Raw genomic sequence first — 24,128 nt, forward strand, 5'->3', positions numbered from 1 at the left:
AGAAAATATTTGCATACTTAGGATTCATTGGGTAGGTCATTGTTGGACTTGTTTAGGAATGCTAAATATTAGAATTATATGTTGCACTACAAAAGGTGGAACACCTATCATATCATGATATCTCCAAGAAAATATTTCTTTGAGACAACAATTCTCTTCTTACTGATACCCTTGACTTGGATGGTACTCTTGGATAAAGGTGTCTTCCCTAACTGACACCACACTCCATAGGATAGCAAATTATTGCATTATATATTACTTTTTCACAGGATCTATTAGGCTCGATTGGATATCGTACAGGTGGATTACAATCTAGAGAATTGTCATCTGTTTCGAGTTGGAATTCATGTGTAACTCTAGGTTTAGCCTCTTATCGGTGCCTAATACATTAGTATCATTATGAAGCCTCAATTTGGACATGTTTCTATTTCAACTCTACTTGTGCCTTGTTTGCCTTTTTTTTATGGATGGCACGTAATTCCTTTTTGCTTAGGGAATCATAGTATCTTTTGAATTTACTCCCATTGAGGAATCCAATAGTTCCAAATTTGTCTAGAGTCTCCACATGAATGGTACCTTGTGGGGTAGGTTCACATACTCTATATGGTCCTTTTTAAAATATTTCGCCTTTTTCTTCTCATGAGGCACTCTATATATAACAACTTTATCTAGAACCTTGATATCCATTTCCTTTAAATGGTGATCAAACCACTTCTTTCTCCTATCTTTTGCCACAAGGGCATTACACACATCCAATTGCCTCTCTTCACGTAGCCTCTCAAGAATATATAAATTCTCAACTAATGGGTTACCATCCCTACCTTCTTGAGAAGCTCTCAAAAACAAAGAAAGATGAACTCCCATGACATAACTACTTCTTGGATATATACAATTCATAGAGATGATGTAAGCTTCAAGTCCCAATTTTCTGTATGATGAGCCTCTATTGTCTTGGTCAAAATAGAAATTGGAGACTTGTTGGTACTTTTGGCTTGGCCATTTGCTTGTGGATAATGAGGTGTAGACTTGGGGTGGGCTATTATGAAACTTGATGGGAGTTCTCTTATCACCTCATTTATATAATGGGTACCATTCTCACTGACACTTTCAAAGGGACATCCAAATTGCATAATAATATTCTCAAAGAGAAACTTATCTATTGTTCTTATGTCAATCTTATGTGTAGACCTAGCCTTAGTCTAGTTTGTCACATAATCAATGGAAAGAATCATATATTGGGATTGAGTGTTATGAGTTGTAGGACTAATGGGAACTGCAAAGTCTAAGCCCCACTTTTCAAATGGTTGGGTGACCTTAATAGGATGTAAGGGGATTTTATCTTTCAAGAGTTTTGTTTTGTGGTGTTGGTATTCGTCACACTCTTTTGCAAAAAGTGATGCATCCTCAAATAAGGTGGGCCACAAATAGCCTAATTGGAATACCTTCCTAGCACTCAAATCTCCTGAAAAGTGACCTCTAGCTATGCCCATATGTGCTTTTTGAAAAATATATAATACTCATCTTCATAGGCATGGAGCATAAGAATGTCATCTTTTCCTTGCTTACAGAGAGTTCCATCAATCAAGGAATAAGGTTCACATTTCTGAAATAACTTTTGAGCATAATTCTTTTGAATCTCTTTGGGTGGAAAATCATTAACTAAAAGTTAACAAACTTCTCACTCCATTCAGGCATGCCCTCAATCATAAAGAGAAAAGTATCAGGAAACTCATCATTGACTCCATTGGGAGCTTCTCAATTGGGTATGCAAGACAAATGGTCAACCATGACATGTTTTCTTTTATGCCTCACAACCACCATGAAATTAAATCCAAGGAGAATGAGTAACCATCTTTTAATTCTTCTTGCGGAGTATGTCTTTTTTGCTAGATATAGTAACGCTTGGTGATCAACATAAAACACAAACTTGGTGGCAAGAAGATGATATCAAAATTTCTTTACTACATTACATATAGCTAAATCTTATCTCTCTATAGTGGTGTAGTTCATCTCAACATCATTTAGCTAGCGACTAGCAAAGATAATGGGGTGGTGTAATTAATATTCTCCCGGTTGAGTTAGAACACACCCAATAGCAAGATTTGATGCATCAATATGCATATTAAAAACTACCTTCCCATCCGGCATCCGTGAAATTGAGCCACTTGTCAAGGCCTTCTTTAATAACTCATAAGCGTGATCACATCCCTTGGTCCAATTTAATTTGATAACAAGCTTGTACAACAAACATGCTATCTCAACAAAGTGTAAATAAACCACCAAGAATATCCGACATGGCTCATGAATCTTTGAACCCCCTTATAATTCATAGGTGGTGGAAATTCTAGAATGGCTTTAATTTTGACCTCGTCTATAGATATCCCATTCTTAGACACTATATGTCCTAAAATAGCTCCATATTTAACCCAAAATTAGCATTTGAAAGGATTCAATAAGATGTGACATAATCTATACCTCTCAAACACCTTCCGTAAACATGATAGATGCTCTTTTTAAGAAGAATATACACAAAGGTCATCTAGAAAAGCTTCAAAAAATTCCCTTAAATATTCTTTGAAAGAAATGTTTATTAATCATTGGAAGGTAATAGGGACATTTGTTAAACCAAAGGCCATAACACAAAATGTGAACATTCCAAATTTTGTTATAAAAGCAATTTTAGCTTGGTACTAGCACAATTGTGATTTTGTTGTAGCCACATTACCCATCTAAAAAGCTATAAGTATCCTTGCTTGCAACTCTCTCAAGCACATGTTCTTAATATGGCAAGGGGTAATGATCTCTCCTAATGGCTGTATTCAATCTTTTAAAGGTCCATGCAGACCTTGAGTTTCCCATTCTTCTTTGGCACAATGACTATCAAAGAAACCCATTCTGAGTGCTCAATGGAGTATATGAATCCACATTCCATAAGCTTTTTAAGTTCTTCTCAAAAAATATTTGCATACTTAGGTTTCATTCCTATCATATCATGATATTTCCAAGAAAATATTTCTTTGAGACTACAATTCTCTTCTTACTGATACATTTGACTTGAATGGTACTCTTGGATAAAGGTGTCTTCCCTAACAGACACCACACTCCATAGGATAGAAAATTATGGTGAGCTCATGTGTCCAATAATGCATTATATATTAATTTTTCATAGGATCTACTCAACTCAATTGGATATCGTACAGGTGGATTACATTCTAGAGAACTGTCATCTGTTTCGAGGTGGAATTCATGTGTAACTCCAAGTTTAGCCTGTAATTGGTGCCTAACACATTATTATCATTCTGAAGCTTCAATTTGGGCATGCATCTTTTTCAACTCTACTTGTGCCTTGGTTGCCTCTTGTTTTGATGGATGGCACGTAATTCCTTTTGGCTTAGGGGATCATAGTATCTTTTGAATCTACTCCCATTGAGGAATCCAATAGTTCCAAATTTGTCTAGAATCTTCACATGAATGGTACCTTGTGGGGTCATTTCACATACTCTATATGGTCCTTTTTTGACATATTTCACCTTTTTCTTCTTGTTAGGCACTTCACATATTAGGAGTTTATCTCCAACCTTGATATCCTTGTCCTTTAAATTGTGATCCACCACTTCTTTCTCCTATCTTTTTCCACAAGGGCATTACACACAGCCAATTGTCTCTCTTCACCTAGCCTCTCAAGGATATATAAATTCTCAAATAATGGTTTACCATCATAACCTTCTTGAGAATCTCTCAAAATATAAGAAAGATGAACTCCCATGACATAACTACTTCTTGGATATATACCATTCTGAATGGTGTGCAATTAATAGCCACTATATAAGCAATATGATAAGCCCATAGAGATCATGTAAGCTTCAAATCCTAATTTGTATGATGAGCCTCTTGGTCAAAATAGAAATTTGAGACTTGTGGTGGGCTATTATGAAACTTGACGGGAGCTCTCTTATCAACTCATTTATAAAATGGGTACCAATGTTGTCGGGCAGATACACTGCTCTGCAGTTGCTAGCAAAGTGAGAACTAGGCCAACAAACAAGATGTCAACCAAGGATGGAGCTTGACGTGTAGGCGCATGGAAACAAATAGATGGGTATCAATCACCTACCCAACCTTCTAGAGACAATCACTACTAAGGGAAATTGTCTCAGAAGACACTATGTAACGTAGCAGCTCCCTTACCTACGACGTCTATGCTCTTTGAAACATGACCTAATGTTGTCAAATTGTCACAAAACTCAAGGAGTAATCTCTACACACCTAGAGGACTCTACCCCAAAGTATCTAACCCAATTTACTACATGCAAACACTTGGTGCAAAAAAACGCATATGAAGATAGGTCAAAAATTACAAGTCATCGATTCTCAACGTACTTACGTCTAAAGTAATCACAAAACGGACACACAACAAGAGAGAAAAATAAATTTAAATCTCATGGGAGAGCTCTTCATAGAGAGACCATAATCGTGCAAGCTTGGCGTTGAAGCTTAGCTCTCACCAATGCTAACGTGATGGTGTAGTCGCCTTCACAATGTAGCTTTTGTAGTGTGCATAAAGAGTAGAAGAAGACCTCACTTACTCTGCCACACAAAATACATAGTCAGAGCACACTTAGTTGAGCTCAATAAGATTATTAATTCAAAAAAAATTCTTCAAGTTACAAAACTTTGGACACTCATCCCCTCCACATTCACGTTGTCATGGACATGACGAGTCTTTGTCTTTGTTGGGTCTTCAGGCTAATTCCTTACTTAATGGAATCTCGGTGACTTAATCATCTTTAAGTATGATTCATATCTTATGTTGGTGATGCTCACCATTGGTCCAAAAATTTTGCTATCGTAAGTGCAATCTTGTATAAAAAGCCTCTTCAAAGGCCTACATGTGGAAGGGATGTGGAAGCTCATTAGAAACACCACTTGTTAGTAGAAGTGGTGTAGCATTTGTGGCAAGGTCTCGGTAGACAGGTCTTAAACCACCTTGGATTTAGTGTCACCTGTTGATAGTAGACTTGAGTCCATAGCTTTGTGCGACGCGAACACCTCGATGCAGGCTAGCACTGTTTTACAGATTTTTTGAAGCATCATACACGTCAAGTCAAGAGATCCAATGAAGAGCTTAATGGTGTTCGCTAGGGTTTTCACCATATAAGCCCCACTTACTCTCTCTCCTTCTTTGGGTGGTGGAAGTTTTGGGTAATTTAGCCAGGTGGGGTGCTTCTGCAAGAGCCTTGCATGATCTTTCCGTGACCTCATTCTCGGCACTGGACAGAATGAGACATCATCCTTGTAAGGGCCTTCTCCTAGCCCTTATGCAAGGCCAACACATCTAAGCCACCGACTTAAAAATATGGAAAAGGAAAAAAAATGTTTGAGAAAAAATTTGGGTTCAATTCAAGCACCAAGGTATCCTCAAGAGCCACTTCCGGCTTACGCCATGGGAAAAGGGGCATAACCAATGCATGGAAAATTAGCTTTTCATTTTAAGAAAGTTAACATAAAGAAAAAGATAAAGAAAAGGGAAAAGATAAGACAAGGAAAAAGGAAAAGAAAAAGGAAAAGAAAAAGAAAAGAAAAAAAGAAAGAGAAGATAAGGATAAAGATGAGGTGAGTAAGTAGCTGTTTGAAAAAAAATTAATAAGTAAGATAAGTTTTCAAGATAATTTATCAAAGAAAGATAAGTTATCAAGATAAGGAAGATCAGCTATCAAGATAAGTACCCTTGTTTGGGTATCAAGCCCAATGTGGTCGCCTAGGTAAGTGGGCAGGCCGCCAGGTATGTACACATATTCTTTTGTAAAAACCTAATAAGAACTCACTATGATCTACACATTATAGTAGAGCGAGTTCACCATATCGTCGTGCTCTTCTTCTCGTACTTCCGCTCATACTCCTTCAACTAGTATCAGAGCTCAGATCGAGGCTCGGGGCAGCACCGCAGGAGGCTAGAGTCACCAGCTCAGATTGGAGTGAAATTTGATAGGCAAAGACACGGCCCCAAATCTTGTGGGCAAGCCCGTAGGTCTTGGTGTGCTCAGAATTTCATTCTGAGGTCATCTCAGTTACCGTTCGGCTTCGACAAAGTTCTGCGCAGGCCATTTTCGACTACGTGGTCTCAGCGGGTGCAGATCCGACTCTGCAAATTTGGGGTTTTCGGCCTACGACTGCAGGTGCTGAGGATATCGACACTCCCAGAGTGTTGATTTGTGGTTGTCTACACATCGAAGGACGGCTCACAGTTCTTGGAGGCGTGTCACATACGACACGGGCGTATCTACACACAGACTGTAGGCGACATCCACTAGTTCATCAGGCAGCTTGTGTTTATTGCTTGATATTCCAGATTTCATCCTGACATTGCAAGTACTTCCACATGGGATGTATTGTCAGAGATGATGTATTTCTGTTGAGGGTTTGTTGGCTGTGAGTCACGCAGCAAACAACCACCGCAGCGGTTACAGCATACAGTGGGAAATTTGTGGATGTATGACTTTGTGGGAAGTCTATGTACTGTCAAATTTACTGCAGCCTTTGTTGAGGGTCGAGTGAGTTTTTATTGAGCTAGGGGATTCTCGAATGTTGAGATCCTTTCGGTGATACAGGTCTTGAAGCGATCCCTCGAGCACCCTTAGATAGGCAACTAGGATGTATTGACTGTGAGTTAGACAGTTGGGATTGCATCTTTGCTTTACTGTCGTTGAGTCATTGTCACAGTCTATGCTTACAGGACAGTGACAGGACAGTCAGAGACAGTACATGTGCAGGACAGGTTTACCCACAGCTTACAGTGTCAGAGAGACAGTGTTTTTTTTTGAGCTGTTTTTTGGTCTGTTTTTTGAGTACACCAGAGCCATTTTACAAAGGAGAATCTGCCAAAATTTATGCAAAATCTGAAGCTTTCTTGGTTCATTTGACAGGTTGATATTGGTTCAGAGGTCAGTTTACAGGGGAAACTCTGCCGAATTTTTCCCAGGAAAGTAAACTACTGTGAAGCATAGCTATGGCTGGATCACAGGACACTGCTCTTTACAATATGAAGAAGCTGGATGGAACCAATTTCCCATTATGGAAGTAGCAGATTTGGCACGTGTTGGTACAAAAGAAGCAGATAAAACCTATAAGCTCAAGGGGATAAAACCAGAAGATATGGACGAAGATGAATGGAGCGAAATGGATGAATTGGCACTTTCTACCATTATGCTGACTTTGGCAGAAAGCGTTTACTTCAATGTAGCAGACGAGATGTCGGCTTATCAAGCATGGTTAAAGCTAAGTGATCTTTATGAGAAGCAGAGTGCAGCTTCACAGGTATACTGGCTTAAGAAGCTTGTTGACTTGAAGATGAAAGAAGGGACACCTATGTCCAATCATCTGAATGAGTTCAACACAATCTATAGTCAGTTGTCAGCTCAAGGTGTCAAGTTTGATGAACCTGTTAGAGCTATGTTCCTGTTGATCACATTGCCGGAAAGTTGGGACACTTTTCGCACAGCTTTGAGTAATTCTGCACCTCCAGATGGTTTGAACATAGCAGGTGTAGAAGGAAGTCTACTTACTGAAGAAACCAATAGAAAGACAATGGACAAAGGCAAAGGAATAGCCTTAGTTGTCAGGGGAAGGACCAAAGAAAAGTACAAAGGTGGAAAGAGGAATCGGTCTCGTAGCAAGTCCCGCAGTGCTAAAGGCAAGAGTGACATAGAATGCTACCATTGTGGCAAGAAGGGTCACATGAAAAGAGACTGCAGAGATTGGAAAGCAGAAAAAGGAAAAGAGAAAGCTGAAGACCATGGTGAGAAGAACAAGTCCTCAGTGAAGATTCAAGAAATAAATGTGACAAACACTGTTTGCAGAGGATGACAGTCTAGTGTCAGGAGACATCTACTTCTTGAAGAATACAATGGACTCAGCTCTTCTTACAGCATCTGATGGAAATGCACTGAGTGACTGGATTATAGACTTAGGGGCATCACTTCATGTGTCTCCAAACAAGGAGTGGTTTACCTCTTATGTGACCACTAAGGATCATGTTCGGCTAGGCAATGGGCAGACATGTGAGATCTTAGGTGTTGGAGATGTTCAATTGAAGTTTCAGAATGTCTCTTCTTTCACGCTGAAGAATGTGAGACATGTTCCCGCAATTACAAAGAGCTTGATCAGCACTTTTGGACACAACATGTGGAAGATATCCAAGGGTTCTATGACAGTAGCACATGGAGTAAAGTCTGGAGGACTTTACATGATTTATGTATCAAATGTCTCTAAAAATGTAATCAATGTAACCGAGCAGCCGAACGTTTCTTTGTGGCATAGCCGGTTAGGACATATGTCCAAGAATGGAATGGAAATCTTGTCTCGTTCTGGCTATTTTCCTGGCTTTTCATTTAATGATTTTGAATTCTGTGAACATTGTCTGTATGGTAAGCAAACACAGCAGCCACATAAGCATAGAAGCAGTAGAAGAGATACACAGTTTGCACTTGTTCATAGTGATTTGTGTGGACCTATGCCTAACCTATCTCTAGGGGGAGCTTCTTACTTTATGACATTTATAGATGTTACTCGAGGAAAGTATGGGTTTACTTTCTCAAGCATAAGGATGAAGAGTTTAGTGTTTTCAAAACGTTTGTGACACTTGTGGAGAATCAGAGTGGCAAGAAGCTTAAATGCTTACGCACTGACAATGGTGGAGAGTATGTTTCAAAGGCCTTTCAAGACTTTTGTGAGTCAAAAGGTATAAAACGTGAACTTACTGCTCCTTACAATCCTCCTCAAAATGGTGTTGCTGAGAGGATGAATAGGACCATACAAGAGAAGGTCAGAAGTATGTTGTCTAATGCACAGCTGCCAAATGGGTTTTGGGCTGAAGCTGTATCAACAGCTGTTCATCTTGTAAATAGATCTCCTAGCAAGGTTTTGCAGAAGGATTCAGTGCCAGAGATGGTATGGTCAGGCAAAATGCCCTCATACAAGCATCTCAAAGTCTTTGGCTGTGAGGCATATACTCACGTTCCAAAGGAATTTAGGAACAAACTTGAGCCAAAGAGTAGAAAGTGCATCTTTCTAGGCTATGGTAATTCTGGTGAGATGGGGTACAGACTTTGGGATCCTGAATCCAGAAAGGTTGTCCGCAGCAATGATGTTCACTTTAATGAATCCAAATATCATTCTAAACTAGAGAGGGTTGAGGAGATTAGAAGAGTTGTCTTCCAAGAAGATGGACCTGCACGTGCAAGACAAAATGTCAGGGCTCAAGAGAAGCAAGGACAGGATAGAGTGGAACCACAGGTTGTGGCTGAGCCTGAGCCACCTATTGTGAGTAGATCTGGACGTGTCACGCGACCTCCTGATAGGTTTGTTCCCTCTATGAACTATGTCATGTTGACTGATTGCAATGAGCCTTCATGTTACAAGGAAGCAGTGCAAATGAAGGACTCCGGGAATTGGCAATTGGCCATGCAATCAGAGATGACAGCTCTGCATAAAAACAAGACATGGAAGCTAGTTAAATTACCACAGGGCAAAAAGCATCTACCTTGTAAATGGGTTTACAGGTATAAGATCACCGCTCATGATAGTCAGCCAAAGGACAAAGCAAGGCTTGTTGCCAAGGGCTTTAAGCAAGAACAAGGCATTGACCTTGATGAAGTCTTCTCTCCGGTGGTCAAGATGACTACATTGAGATTGTTTCTTGCATTGGTTTCCATATTAGATTTGGTGTTGCACCAAATGGATGTCAAGACAGCGTTCTTGCATGGTGATTTAGATGTGGAAATTTACATGCAGCAGCCAGAAGGGTTTGTTGAGAAAGGCAAGGAAGATTGGGTATGCCAGTTGTTAAAGAGTCTTTATGGCTTTAAAAAATCACCGAGGGCATGGTACCATAAATTCCACAAGTTTATGCTTTCTCAAGGCTACAAACGTAGTGAGTTTGATCACTGTCTATATACAAAGAAGGCTAAGGATGGTAGTTGGCTGATCCTTATTTTGTATGTGGATGACATGTTGATTGTTGGCAAGCACTTGGAAGAAATTTCAGCTTTGAAGTTAAAGATGGCAAAATCATTTGACATGAAAGACATGGGTGAGGCAAGTCATATACTTGGTATGCGCATTGAGAGAGACAGATCAAAGAAATTGATTTGGTTATCTCAAACAGAGTATATTGACAAGGTTTTGCAACATTTCAATATGGAGAAGGGAACGGCACTGAGTGTTCCATTGCCACCATATGTGAAACTTAGCAAACAAGATTGTCCTGTGTCTGAGGAAGAACAGGCTGAAATGGATAAGATTGCATATGCGTCTGCAGTGGGTAGTTTGATGTATGCAATGATTGCTACTCGCCCAGACATTTCATTTGTAGTGGGAGTAGTAAGTCGATACATGTCAAACCCAGGCAAGAAACATTGGGAGGCAGTGAAAGGAATATTGAGATACCTGAAAGCTACAAAGAGTATGCGTATATGCTATGGGAGTCAGGAGCTAAGTGTAAAGGGTTTTACAGACTCAGATTATGCAGGTGACTTAGACAATCGAAGGTCTACGTCAGGGTATGTCTTTACATTTGCTGGTGGAGCAGTATCATGGCGTTCTAGATTACAAGATTGTGTTACTCAGTCTACTGCAGAGGCTGAATATGTTGCAGCATCAGAGGCATGCAAAGAATCAATTTGGCTTAATCGACTAGTAACAGATTTGGGAATCAAAGAAGAGATGCTTGTGTTATATTGTGATAGTCAAAGTGCTATACAATTGGCTCGCAATCCAGTTTATCACTCAAAGACAAAGCATGTGGATGTGAAGTATCATTTCATCAGGGAAATGCTCGAGGATAAGCAACTTCAGCTTGTCAAAGTTCACACCACAGAAAATCCTGCTAATCTACTTACAAAAGGACTTCCCTCAGAGAGCTTTGCGCATTTTCGCAAGCAGTTAGGTGTAGGGTAGTACATCACTTCTCTACATCTCTTGTATATTAGCTTGTATAGTAGCTTCTCTCACACTTAAAGTACCACATTGGACTTTAAGTGGGAGGTTGTTGGGGTATAAAGCCCAATGTGGTCACCCAGGTAAGTGGGCGGGCCGCCAGGTATGTACACATATTCTTTTGTAAAAACCTAATAAGAACTCACTATGATCTACACATTATAGTAGAGCGAGTTCACCATATCGTCGTGCTCTTCTTCTCACACTCTCTCGCGTCGCACTTCCGCTCGTACTCCTTCAACCCTCTCCCTCTCTTCTCTCCTAATTCTCAAGCTTTCCATAGCTTGAATTCCTTTTGCCTCTTTCTATTCTCTCACTTCAAGTGGTCTCATTCATGGTCTCCAAGAAAATTGAAGAGAAAAAGAGCCAACTACATCAAGACACTCTTCCATACTCTCCCAAATCAAGGAGAAGACTCTACCATATACACAAGATAATGTTTTTCTTGTTCTCTTTAGGCTATTGCACTTTTTTCAAAGTGGTTTACTTTCATGCTTACTTAAATTCATGCTTAATCTTATCCTTGCTTCTGAAGACGGGGAAAAGACTACTTTTATCACGCCATGGGGTTGTTTCTGCTTTTGCTACCTTCCTTTTGGGTTGACAAATGGACCTGATGCTTTTGAAATAAAAGTAGATTGGGCCCTTACCCCATTCCTTGGTAAGTTTGTCAAAGGATTCATATATGATTTCTGTGTATACACTTCAAGGGAAGAGCATGTTCAAAAGCTTGAAATGACTTTTGCAAGGTATGATGAATGTGGAGGTCAGTTGAACTCTAAGAAATGTCATTTGGCGCAGCCAAGGATAAAGCTTCTTGGACATGTGATTTCAAAAAATGGGATTGAAGCAAATCCAAATAAAGTGGAGTCTCTGTTGTTGCTGTCATCTCCAAAAGATCCCAGACAGTTGGCCACTTTCTTACAGAAAGTTAAATATATGACTTGTTTCATACCTTTGGCGTCACAACTATTGTATCCATTGCAGCAAATAGTTAAGAATGATCCCTTGGAGTGGTCTCGTGACTGTGGTAATGTTTTTGACAGAGTCAAAGAGGTTTTGAGGATGTTGCCCATTATGCAAGCTCCTGACCGGGAAAATGAGTTTTATGGTAACCGATCAGTAGGAGATGATGCCATTGGGACCATGTTATTGAAAAAGGGGAAGGAATATCCGTATATGAAGCTTGTTCATTATGCTAGCAAAGTAAAGACTTCTCATGAAAGATATTTCTCTAAAATTGAATTGGTGATAACCAGCATGGTTTATGCTTGCAGACGATTCAGACACTACTTGTTGCAAAAGTCATTCACCTTTCTCACCAGTAATTCATTGCTTCCCTAGTTGTTCAATAATTCAAATATATCAAAAATAGTAATGATATGGGTTATTGAACTTCAAGAGTTTCAGTTCACCTTTTTGGTGGAAGAGAGTACTCGAGCTACCCTGGCAGATTTACTCACTTATAAAGACACTCCTATTTTGTTTAAAGAAGAGGTGGTGCGAAAGAAGAAAGTCGAGACCCTTGCCATTTTTTTTATGCTTCATTGTTATACTTTGATGGTTCTTATCGAAGAAGTCATGATGCTACGTCTGGAGGTGTTGTCATTTATGATGCGCAAGGAAAACTTGTAAGGAAGCAAGGGCTAAAACTTGATGCAAAGAGTAACAATGAAGCAGAGTACATGGCTCTTGAAGCTGGTTTGCACATTTGCTTACAGTTGGAATTGGACGCTTACAGATCAAAGGAGATGCCTTGTTGGTCGTGAAGCAAGTGTTGGGAGTATGGAAGAATAAGAATCCCAAACTGAAGAATTTATGCTTCAAGGTGAAATCATTGCTCAAAAATTCTGAAGCATGGAGTTTGCAGCATATTGAGAGGTCTCAAAATGAAGAAGCTCATGATGCTGCCCAAGAAGTGATCACTTGTGTTTTTGTGCTGAAGGAAAATGCCCCTTTATATCATGGAAGAAAAGTTTTATCAAAGGAGATGAATTTTTTGTTGACAGGTGTCCTACCTGAAGGTTTATCATCTTCCAAAAAGTATGCGTTTATAAGAAAATCCAGGAAATAGAAAATGCTTGATGATGTGTTTTACATGAAAGGAAGTGGTTTTGCGTCGTCTGCCGTGGAAAGAAGAAATTTACAACATCTTGAAAGAAAGTCATGAGGGATCTTGTGGAGGCCATTTTTGCATGAAGATCATGTTGCATAAAATTTTGCAAGAATTCTATGTATGGCCGAGCATTGGACCGGGATGTTAACCATTGGTGCAAGTGGTGTTTGCCTTGCCAAAATATGGGAAAGATAATTTTGAAGCTCGAATTGCAAAAGACAATTCTAGCTTTTGATGTGTGAAAAATGGGGTCTTGATGCTATTGGACCCTTACATATGACTAGCAAAAGAAATGCTTACATTTTGACAGTAGTGGACTACTTGTCACGATGGGCAGAAGCTAAAGCTATCAAACAAATTACTAGTAAGGAAATGGAAAAGTTAGTTTATGAGCATATATGCTGCAAATTTAGTGTGCCCCTAGAGCTACTTTCTGATAGAGGACCAGGATTTAGAGAAGACTTGTTTGATTTCTTATGCGAGAATCTTAATATACAGCATAGGTACAATTCTCCTTATTATCCACAATGCAATGGTCTCAATGAGAGATTCAATGGAGAGTTAGTGAAGATCTTGACAAAGATGACCCAAATACATGGAAAGACTTGTTCAGAGTTTCCTTGTGCATTCTCGGCCTACATAACTGCTATCAAAATGAGCACAGGATTTTCTCCTTATCACTTGGTTTACGATAAGGAAGCTTTATTGCCAATTAAAGTGGAGATTCATGCACTCAAGTTATTGTCATTGGGAGATGAAGAGCAAACAAATTCTTGGCAAAAAAGGTTGTTGGATTTACAATGTTTGCAATTGGACAAAGTTTTAGCTTTGAGCTACTATGAGGAAGTGTCAAAGAAGGCTCAGCTAAAAGCCAATGAATACGTGGAGGATAAGAAAATTGAAAAGGGTGATTTGGTGTTGCGATACAACAGAAAGTTGGCCAATACCTTTCAAAAAAAGGTTTAAATCAAGTGGGAAGGTCCTTTTACTGTTGTGACCAAACTTGATAATGGCACATATCAGTTGGCTGATTTGAGTAGTGCACAGCATAAATTTCATGTTAACGGTTATAGATTGAAAAAATACTTGGCACGTTTAATGACGATTGTGACAGATGAGATGCTATCAATAGAGGGAGACACTCTAGAAACATCTGAGGATGTAGATGAGGTTTCTAGGGATGAGATGCAACACTTGTTCACCCTAGGAACCTCTGCTTGTTGTCATGAATGATCAAGCAGGCAAGGGGGGCTGGCAAGCTATGTCAGGAATTTTTTGGATGAGCATAAAGTCACTAAGTCATGCCAAAAAGCTTGCCCACTAGCCTCATGTATATATGTGTACATAGCCCTGCAAGTTTTGGAAGTGACCCTATAAAAATTCATGTACAAAGGTGTGATTTTCAAAAGCTTGGTGCTGATGTTTTGGGTTTTTCAAGTCCCAAATATATTTTTCAATAATTATGTTTAGTCGTGCTTTATAGCTCGTAAATCCAACTTATATATCATGAATTATGAGCATCCGAAGGGGGCGGCTCAACTTAGAAGGTGACTGCGGGTGCATGCGGTAGGGGCAACTGGAACAACTTGGGGATCTAAGATTATAAATTTTGAAATTTTACATTTTTGGAGATAGCCAAGGTGATGGCCTTCGAGCCATGTGTTACAGTGCATCATTCGGTGACCGGGGCGGCAAGTTATGCCGCGGGGAAAGTTGTCCAAGAAGTTCTTATGCTTGGGGAGAGAGCTGGAATGTTTTGGGCTTGGGAGGAATGAGGAGGAGGTTGCCATGTGGCGGGGAGATTATCCCACATGAGAAGAGAAAAAGGGAAAGGGGGGGGGTATATAGGGCACATTGGGTGCCCACTATAGGTGTATCAAAGGGAGAGGGGCTCTCTCAAGGCTTGGCTATGGGGGCTCGTGGGCTCATGGGGAGGGAGATGGTGCATTTTGAGAGTTCACACACAAGAAGATTTAGCGATTTTCTCATGTAGGAAAATGGAGTCTTTTTCAATTTTTTTCATACAATGCATAACATCATGAGCTTTTTCTGGAGAGGCACCGCATACCTAGCTAGGTACAATTGGGGACAGGGGACCGCCGGCCCAATGCCCCCAATCGTACCTAGCTAGGTATGCAGTGCCTCTCTCGTAGAAGCTCATGATGTTGAGGTAAGTCACAATGTGGGAATTATTGTGAGAACTTGTCCAAAATTTCTTGTGACACTGCCTGGACAGGTGGCTAGCCACTTATTTTGGTCCCCGGCCACTTGCCCCCACCGCATTCCTTGGTCAAAGGTTCACCGACAACTCATTTTTTGCCCAAAAAAGGCCTAAAAGGAGCCACTTAAAAGATGCCTAAGGAGAGAGCATTTCCTATTTTTTCAATTTTCAATACAGGGCTTTTATCTTTTGGGGACCAAATGTTGGTCAAAATTTTATTCTCAAGGTGTACTTAGGGTAAAACACCCCTTTAGAACACTTTGGTGCGGTCTCTTTTGGAAAATTTGGTCTCTTGCTAGGCCTAAGACATCATACGCGTATGATTGTCTGCTGATGCAAAATTGTAGTTTTATCATCCAGATCTCTTCCATATGTGTTCTTTTATGCCCAACATCACTCACCCATGCACAATTGTCTACTAAAACTTGGTTATTGCACGTTATCCCTAAAAATTAACTTTTTAGAGATCACAAATGCAAACAAGCATATGATGATGAATAGCTCTAGATCACAATCACAAGTCCTATCTACAACTACTCCTACTCATCATGTGGGGTTTTGAGATTGTGGATGGAAAAACACTTTAGTGCCAAACACAAACTAGTGAACACGTTTGCAACACCCCGATCACTCAAACATCAACAACTACTCTAAACTAACTAAAATTGTCTACCGTGAAAGAACCATTCGAGACTCATGCTCCCTAGAACCTCTCTAAGATCTTGAGAGTTTCCCTATTGGATCCTACCTAAAGTAAAATAATAAGACTCTGAAAAACCAGAGAAACTTTCACCTTGTAGGACTAGTCAAAGTTCACCTACCTAGGGCTCTCATCCTTGGCAACAGCGCCAATGTTGTAGGGCAGATACACTGCTTGCAGTTTCTAGCAAAGTGATAACTAGGCCAACAAACAATATGTCAACCAAGGATGGATCTTGACTCATAGGCGCATGGAAACAAATGGATGGGTGTCATTCACCTACCCAACCTTCTAGAGACAATCACTACCCAAGGAAATCATCTCAAACCACACTATGTATATGTAGTTGCTACCTTACCTACAACATCTATGCTCTTTGAAACAGGACCTAAGGTTGTTGAATCATCACAAAACTCAATGAGTAACCTCTACACATCTAGAGGATTCTACCCTAAAGTCTCTAACCCAATTTACTACCTGCAAACACTTGGTGCAAAAAACGTGTATGAAGATAGGTCAAAAATTACAAGTCCACTGATTCTCAGCGTACTTATACCTAAAGTGTAGTTTATCTCATTGTGAAGGCAATGACATAAAGCAATCACAAAACGGATACACTCTTAGAGAGAAAACTCACTTCAAAGCTCGTGGGAGAGCTCTTCGCGAAGAGACCAGAATCATGCAAGCTTGGCATTGAAGCATATCTCTCATCATTGCTAACATGATGGTGTAGTTGTCTTCACAATGTAGCTTCCGTAGTGCACATAGAGAGTGGAAGAAGACCTCACTCACTCTCTCACATAAAATACATAGTCACAACATGCTTAGTTGAGCTCAAAAAGATGATTAATTCAAATTTTGTGAGTCTTAGGGTTACAAAACTTTGGCTAATATACATTCCTCCTCAGAGACTCATTCCTACCAAAAATGATATCTTAACCCTTACAAAATGTCATGTCGCTAATCTAAATTACATAATACAAAAATGGTATAGCTTTCCCATATTCCGTAGTCAAGTGTTGTTTTGTAGTGCTGGTATTTATCACACTCTTTTGCCAAAAAAGATGCATCCTTGAACAAAGTGGCCCACAAAAATACTGATTGTAGTACCTTCCTAGCAGTCAAATCTTCTGAAAAATGACCTCCATCTATGCCTATATGTGCTTCTTGCAAAATGTATAATACTCATCTTCATAGGCACAGAGCCTAAGAATGTCATCTTTTCCTTGCTTACAAAGAGTTCCATTAATCAAGCAATAAGGTTCACATTCCTTGGAAAACTTTTGAGCTTAATTCTTTTGCATCGCTTTGGGTGGAAAATCATTAACTAAAAGTAAACAATTTCTCACTCAATTCGGGCATGGTCTCAACCATAAAGAGAAAAGTATCAGAGCAACTCATTGTTGACTCCATTGGGAGCTTCTCCATTGGGTATGCAAGACAAATGATCAGCCATGACATGTTTTCTTCCAAGCATCACAACCACCATGAAATTAAATCCAAGGAGAATGAGTAACCATCTTGTAATTCTTCTTGTGGATCATGTCTATTTTGCTAGATATAGTAACGCTTGGTGATCAACATAAAACACATACTTGGTGACAAGAAGATGATATCAAAATTTCTTTATTGTATAAATCATAGATAAACCTTTTCTCTCTATAGTGGTGTAGTTTATCGTAGCATCATTTAACTAGTGACTAGCAAAGCTAATGGGGTAGTCCAATTAATATTCTCCTAATTGACTTAGAACACACCCAATAGCAAGATTTAATGCATCCGTATGCACATTGAAAATTACATTCCCATATGACACTCGTAAAATCGAGGCATTTTTCAAGGCGTTCTTTAATAACTCATAAGTGTGATCACATCCCTTGGTCCAATTAAATTTGATAAGAATCTTGTACAGCAGACATGCTATCTCATCAAAAAAATTGTCAATAATATTTGGCATGGCTCATGAATCTCTAAACCCCCTTATAGTTCATAGGTGGTGGAAATTCTAGAATGGCTTTAATTTTTCCCTCATCTGTAAAAATCCCATTCTTGGACACTATATGTCCTAACATAACTCTTTGTTTAACCCAAAATTAGCATTTGAAATTAGGATTCAATAAGATGTGATATAATCTATACCTCTCAAACACCTTTTGTAAACATGGTAAATGCTCTTTCCAAGAAGTATGAACACACAGGTCATCTAGAAAATTGTTGGAATTAGGGTTGCAGAGAAACACACACAGCATGGAGAAGACGAAGGAAGCTCAAGGCACACAATAGAGAGTGTGTTACTTAGTGTGCAATGGAAAGATAGATAGCCCTAGAGTGATGGGCGTATATACAATGCACGGGGGAAAAAACCTCCTAAAGAGGGAAAAAATGCCCCGGCGGTCCTAGTGTGTCCACACACATCACTACCACATGTATATGGTAACAAATCCCCCCTGGAGTGATGCGGTGAATGAGAGCTGGCACATGAGTAAAGGGAAGTGCCATGCCCTGAGGACAGGATCAGTCCACAAAGGGGAGTAAGCCCAAAGCTTTGCGGAAAGCTTCAAGCTTCTCACGAGACAATGCCTTTGTGAAAAGATCTGCAAGGTTTTCCTGTGTTGGCACATAAGCCAAGCTGATCTCTCCTGCTGAGAGCCTCTCCCTGACATAGTGGTAATGCACCTCAATGTGATTTGTGCGAGCATGAAAAACTGGGTTCTTTGCAACTGCCAATGCGCTCTGACTGTCAGTGTAGATAGTGTTGGCAGTGTCCTGTCCAACACCCAAATCACCCATAAGGCGTCTGATCCATACACACTCAACCGTAGCTGTGAAGAATGCCCTGTACTCATCCTCACAACTCAAAGTGGCCACAGTAGGTTGCTTCTTGCTCAACCATGATATACATGAACTGCCAAGCATGAAACAAAAACCACTTGTGGACACTCGCGTGTCAAAAAAACCAGCCCAATCTGAGTCTGAAAAAGCATGTAAGTCTGGCGGCAATGATCCCCCCTTGGGATAAAACAAGCCAAGATGTAAAGTGCCACTAAGGTAGCGGAAAATCCTCTTGACAGCCTGCCAATGCTTAGACCCTGGGCTATGCATAAATCTGCTGACCTGTGAGACTGCAAACTGAATATCCGACCTCGTTTTGCATACAGAAATGAGTTAGCCAACAACAGTTTGGTAAAGAGTGACATCAGCAAGATCACCAGCATCATGTAGACTCAACTTCAAACCTGTTTCCATGGGAGTGGCAATAGGTTTGCAATCCTCAAGTCCAAACTTACATAGTAAAGTCTCTATGTAACTTTTCTGACACAAGGCAATACCACCATCACACTGCTTAAACTGTATACCCAAATAATGATGCAACAGCCCCAAATCTTTCATCTTGAAAGTAGCATTCAAATCAGCCTTAAATTCAGCAATATGTCTCTCATTTGGTCCAGTGATCAGCAAATCATCAACATAAAGAACCACAATGAGAAGTACATCACCCTCACGCTTTACATACAATGTGCTTTCTGTTGGACTGTTACGAAATCCTTGTTTAACCAAATGAGTGCCAGCTTTCTCATACCAAGCACGAGGAGATTGCTTCAACCCATACAAAGCCTTGTTACATTTGCACACTTTGTCCTCTTGTCCTTTTATGACAAAACCGCGAGGCTGCGTTACATAAACTTCCTCAAATATGTCACCATTCAAGAAAGCAGTAAAAATGTCTGATTGATGTGCATCCCAACCAAAATGAGCTGCCAATGCACATAGAAAACGCACAGTAGTCATACGACAAGTGGGAGCAAAAGTCTCTTCATAATCTATGCCTTTTTGCTATGCATAACCCTTTGCAACAAGTCGAGCCTTATGGCGATCGATCTCACCATCCGGCTTGCGTTTCAACTTGTAAACCCACTTCGTACCAATGGCCTTTTTGCCAGGAGGCAAATCACATAACGTCCATGTGTCATTTTCTATAAGTGCATCATATTCTGATTGCATGGCAGCCATCCAATTTTCTGAATTTTGTGCTTCATCAAAAGTCAGAGGCTCCTCAACATCATGTAAGCTAGACACAGCCAAAGCATAACAATCTAATGCATAAGATGCATGGCGAGAGCCTGAACGAGTACGACTAAACAAAGGTTCATCCAATTTACTGTCATGCAAAGTGTGCACCAGCCATTTTGGCATGACTCTAGCCTGCTCATTTTCAGCCCTTTCCTCATCAAGTACATCATGTACATCTACATCAGTAATAGGCTGATCTAGAACATTTTCAGAAACCCCCATAGGTTGTACATTTGCCTCATTGTAACTTACATTCGTATTTCCACCACTGCAAAGAGGCAACAAAGTGTCATAAATGTCCTGTGAGCTTACATTACTACCTCTAGTACATGACAGCAAGGATTGAACAAAATCTTCCACAAACACTACATCCCGAGAAACCAGAATACGTTTTGTTTGCGGATGATACAACCTGTAACCTTTGCTTTCAGCACTATAACCAACAAAAATACATTTGACAGCCTTATCATCCAATTTTTTGCGTTGCACTTGTGGCACCAAAGCATACGCCAAACAGCCAAAAACATGCATGTGCTCAATAGAAGGTTTTCTATCATGGCATGCTTCATATGGGGTAATAGACTACAAAGCTTTCGTAGGACACCTGTTAAGTACATAAGTGGCACACATAATGGCCTCAAGCCAAAAAGTATGGGGCAAAGCTTGACTTTTGACCATACATCGTGCCATTTCCGTCAGTGACCTGTTTTTCCTCTCAGCAACACCATTTTGCTGAGGTGTATAAGGCACTGTACATTGGTGTTTTATCCCACAACTAGCCAGAAATGCATTGAATTCATGAGACATATACTCCCCCCCTCGATCAGAACGGAGGGTGCCCATAGTACATTTCGAGACATTTTCAGCCATAGCCAAAAATTGTTTGAAGCACATAAAAACTTCGGACTTCGCTTTAAGCGGAAATACCCATGCATGCCTGGAGTAATCATCAATGAAAGTCACGAAGTACATGTAATTTCCCAAGGACAGATTTTGCATGGGCCCACAAAAATCACTATGCACAAGCTGCAACCTGCATGTGGCCCGAACTGAACCATCCTTTGGAAACTTAGAACGCTGCATCTTACCCAAAATACAGCCTTCACAAACATGTTTGACAGGTGCTTCAAGAGGTGGCAAAGAAGCAACCATATCAGATTTTTGCAAATGCAGCAAACTGGCAAAATTCAGATGACCAAAACGTGCATGCCAAAGTTTTGCATCTGAAATAGCCCTTGAATCTGCAATAGCATTTGAAAAATTTTGTCCACACTTGTCATACAAAGTGATCTTATACAGCCCACGGAACAAAAGGCCAGATGCAACAATTTCATCACCAAAACTGAGATCATGAACTATACATCTGTCATCCACAAATTTGACTACAAGTCCAAGTCTAGCAAGTGCGGATACAGACAAGAGATTCTTCTTGATCCCAGGTACATAAAGTGCATCAACAAGTGTGAAGGAACTGCCATTAGCAGCAGTGAGCACAATCTTTCCAACTCCATGAACTCGATAAGAGGCGTTGTTAGCACAAGCGTCTGAATTCCCATGAGGGACAGACTTGAGAGAGGTAAACAATTCATGATGTGAGGTAATGTGCTTTGTAGCACCACTGTCGAAATACCACACATGTGAATCTGCAGCAATTGACAAGCATGCATCATGGACAGCAGGATTGTAAATGCACTCTGCGCTAAAAGCCCATTCTTCATCAACATCAGCAACACAGTCTCCTTTCACAGAAGACTCAACAATGGCTGCATTTGTAGTGGAACCAGCATTTGCAGTGGAACCACCCTCTTTCTTCTTAGCCTCTTTGGCCTTCAACTTAGGACACGACTTGATCAAGTGATCATTGGCTTTACAATAATGGCAACGCATCTTCTTTTTGCCCTTATCACCAGAATTGCCAGACGAAGTACTGCCAGCAGAAGCATTAGGAACAGAATTTTCGCCACTCGCAGCAGAACCATAAGAAGTGGCTGCATTACTGTTACCACCCTTTCTTTGAGAAGCAATAAAATCATGTTCAACTGCACGCTGCCTAGTCCTGTTTTTTCGGGAAAGTGACTCTTGTAACAGCAATGTGCATAATGCATCAAACTTGACAACTTCAGGATTTCCTTGGGTCATAAGTCTCCAAGTACTAGCAAAAGTCTGGTAGGAATCTGGTAAGGCATCAAGAACAGTCTGCACAAGGGAACTGTCTGAAATGACTTCACCTACAGAAATAAGCTACTCATTGATATCCTTGACACTAGCAAGGAAAGTGTCCATATCATCTTCCTCGTGCATAATCTTCGACTCCAGCTCTTTACGCAGCAAAGCAATTTTAGCCTCATTGCGGCTTGCATAAAGACCTGCTAAAATATCCCAAGCCTGTTTTGCAGATTTTACTGAACGGATGTGACCTGCTCTGATACCAATTGTTGGAATTAGGGTCGCAGAGAAACACACATATCTTGGAGAAGACGAAGGAATCTCAAGGCACACAATAGAGAGTGTGTTACTTAGTGTGCAATGGAAAGATAGATAGCCCTAGAGTGATGGGCGTATACACAATGCACGGGGGAAAAAACCTCCTAAAGAGGAAAGAAATGCCCCGGCAGTCCTAGTGTGTTCACACACATCACTACCACATGTATATGGTAACAAAAATCTTCAAAAAATTCCCTTAAATGCTCCTTGAAAGAAATGTTTATTATTCATTGGAAGGTAATAGGGACATTCGTTAAGCCAAAGGCCATAACACAAAATGAGAGCATTCCAAATTTTGTTATAAAAGAGATTTTAGCTTGGTACTAGCACAATTGTGATTTTGTTGTAACCAAATTACCCATCTAAAAAGCTAAAAGCCTCTTTGTTGCAACTCTCTCATGCATATATTCTGAATATGGCAAGGGATAATGATCTCTCCTAATGGATGCATTAACCTTTTAGAGGTCCATGCATACCTTGGGTTTCCCATTCTTCTTTGGCAGAATGGGAGAAACCCATTTTGAGTTCTTAATAGATTATACAAATCCACATTCCATAAGCTTTTTAAGTTCTTCTCAAAACATACTTAGGATTCATTGGGTGGTCATTGCTGGACTCCTTTACTAGCGCTAAATATTGGAATTATATATTACACTACAAAAGGTTGAATGCCTATCATATCATGCATCATATCATGATATCTCCAAGAAAATATTTCTTTGAGACAACAATTCTCTTCTTACTAACACATAATCAATGAAATGATGATATACTCGGATTGAAGATTGTGGTTGCCAACGGGGAGGTGCAGAGCTTGATTGATCAACTCATCCGTGATCCTCACCTTGACCATGGCTCCATCTTTGTCAGTCAATGTGACTTCACCATTGTGTTGGATTTAATTCTTGAGTTTATGTGCTCTTTGGAAATCTGTCCCCAAAGGGTGGTAGTCTGAAAAAACTATCTAGCTGCAAAGATCTTGTTCCTATTATGATGTCTCTCTATTGGTGCATTGTCCACAGCTCTTTTGGAAATATGGTGGTCTTGTCTTTAGTCCCATTGGATGCCTGAAACTTGTTGATGAGTGCATTTGTTGGCATTTTTACTAGTTCTTCATCAGTGATGTGAGCCTTCTCATTGGATGAGATGTCCCCACCTCCTAAGGAGAAACTTCTCACTCCTTTTGAGCTTTCCATCATCTATCTTTACCAGCTACACCAGGATACGGATTTGAAGCTTCAAATAAGTCCTCTTCTTCTCCCTCTACTGAGTCATCGTCTTCACGGTGTATGGGTAGGAAGAAAATGTCGGAAAGAATGTAGGAGACTGTAGAGGAAACCCAATCACTTATTGCTGCTGCAAAACCTTCTCTTCCACTTATTCCTCACTATAAAATACAGCGGTATGTGTTTACTAAGCAAGCCGAGGAATTACTCCGACTGTGGGATTTGCATGTGGTTGTGTAAGCCACAAGAACTGAGTTTGACACAGTTATCATTAGACAGGTTCTTGATTCCTTTGATGTTGAGGATGGAAGTGCTATG

The sequence above is a fragment of the Adiantum capillus-veneris genome, chromosome 13, assembly GCF_014529385.1.
Source record: "Adiantum capillus-veneris isolate H3 chromosome 13, ASM1452938v2, whole genome shotgun sequence".
Lineage (NCBI taxonomy): Eukaryota > Viridiplantae > Streptophyta > Polypodiopsida > Polypodiales > Pteridaceae > Adiantum > Adiantum capillus-veneris.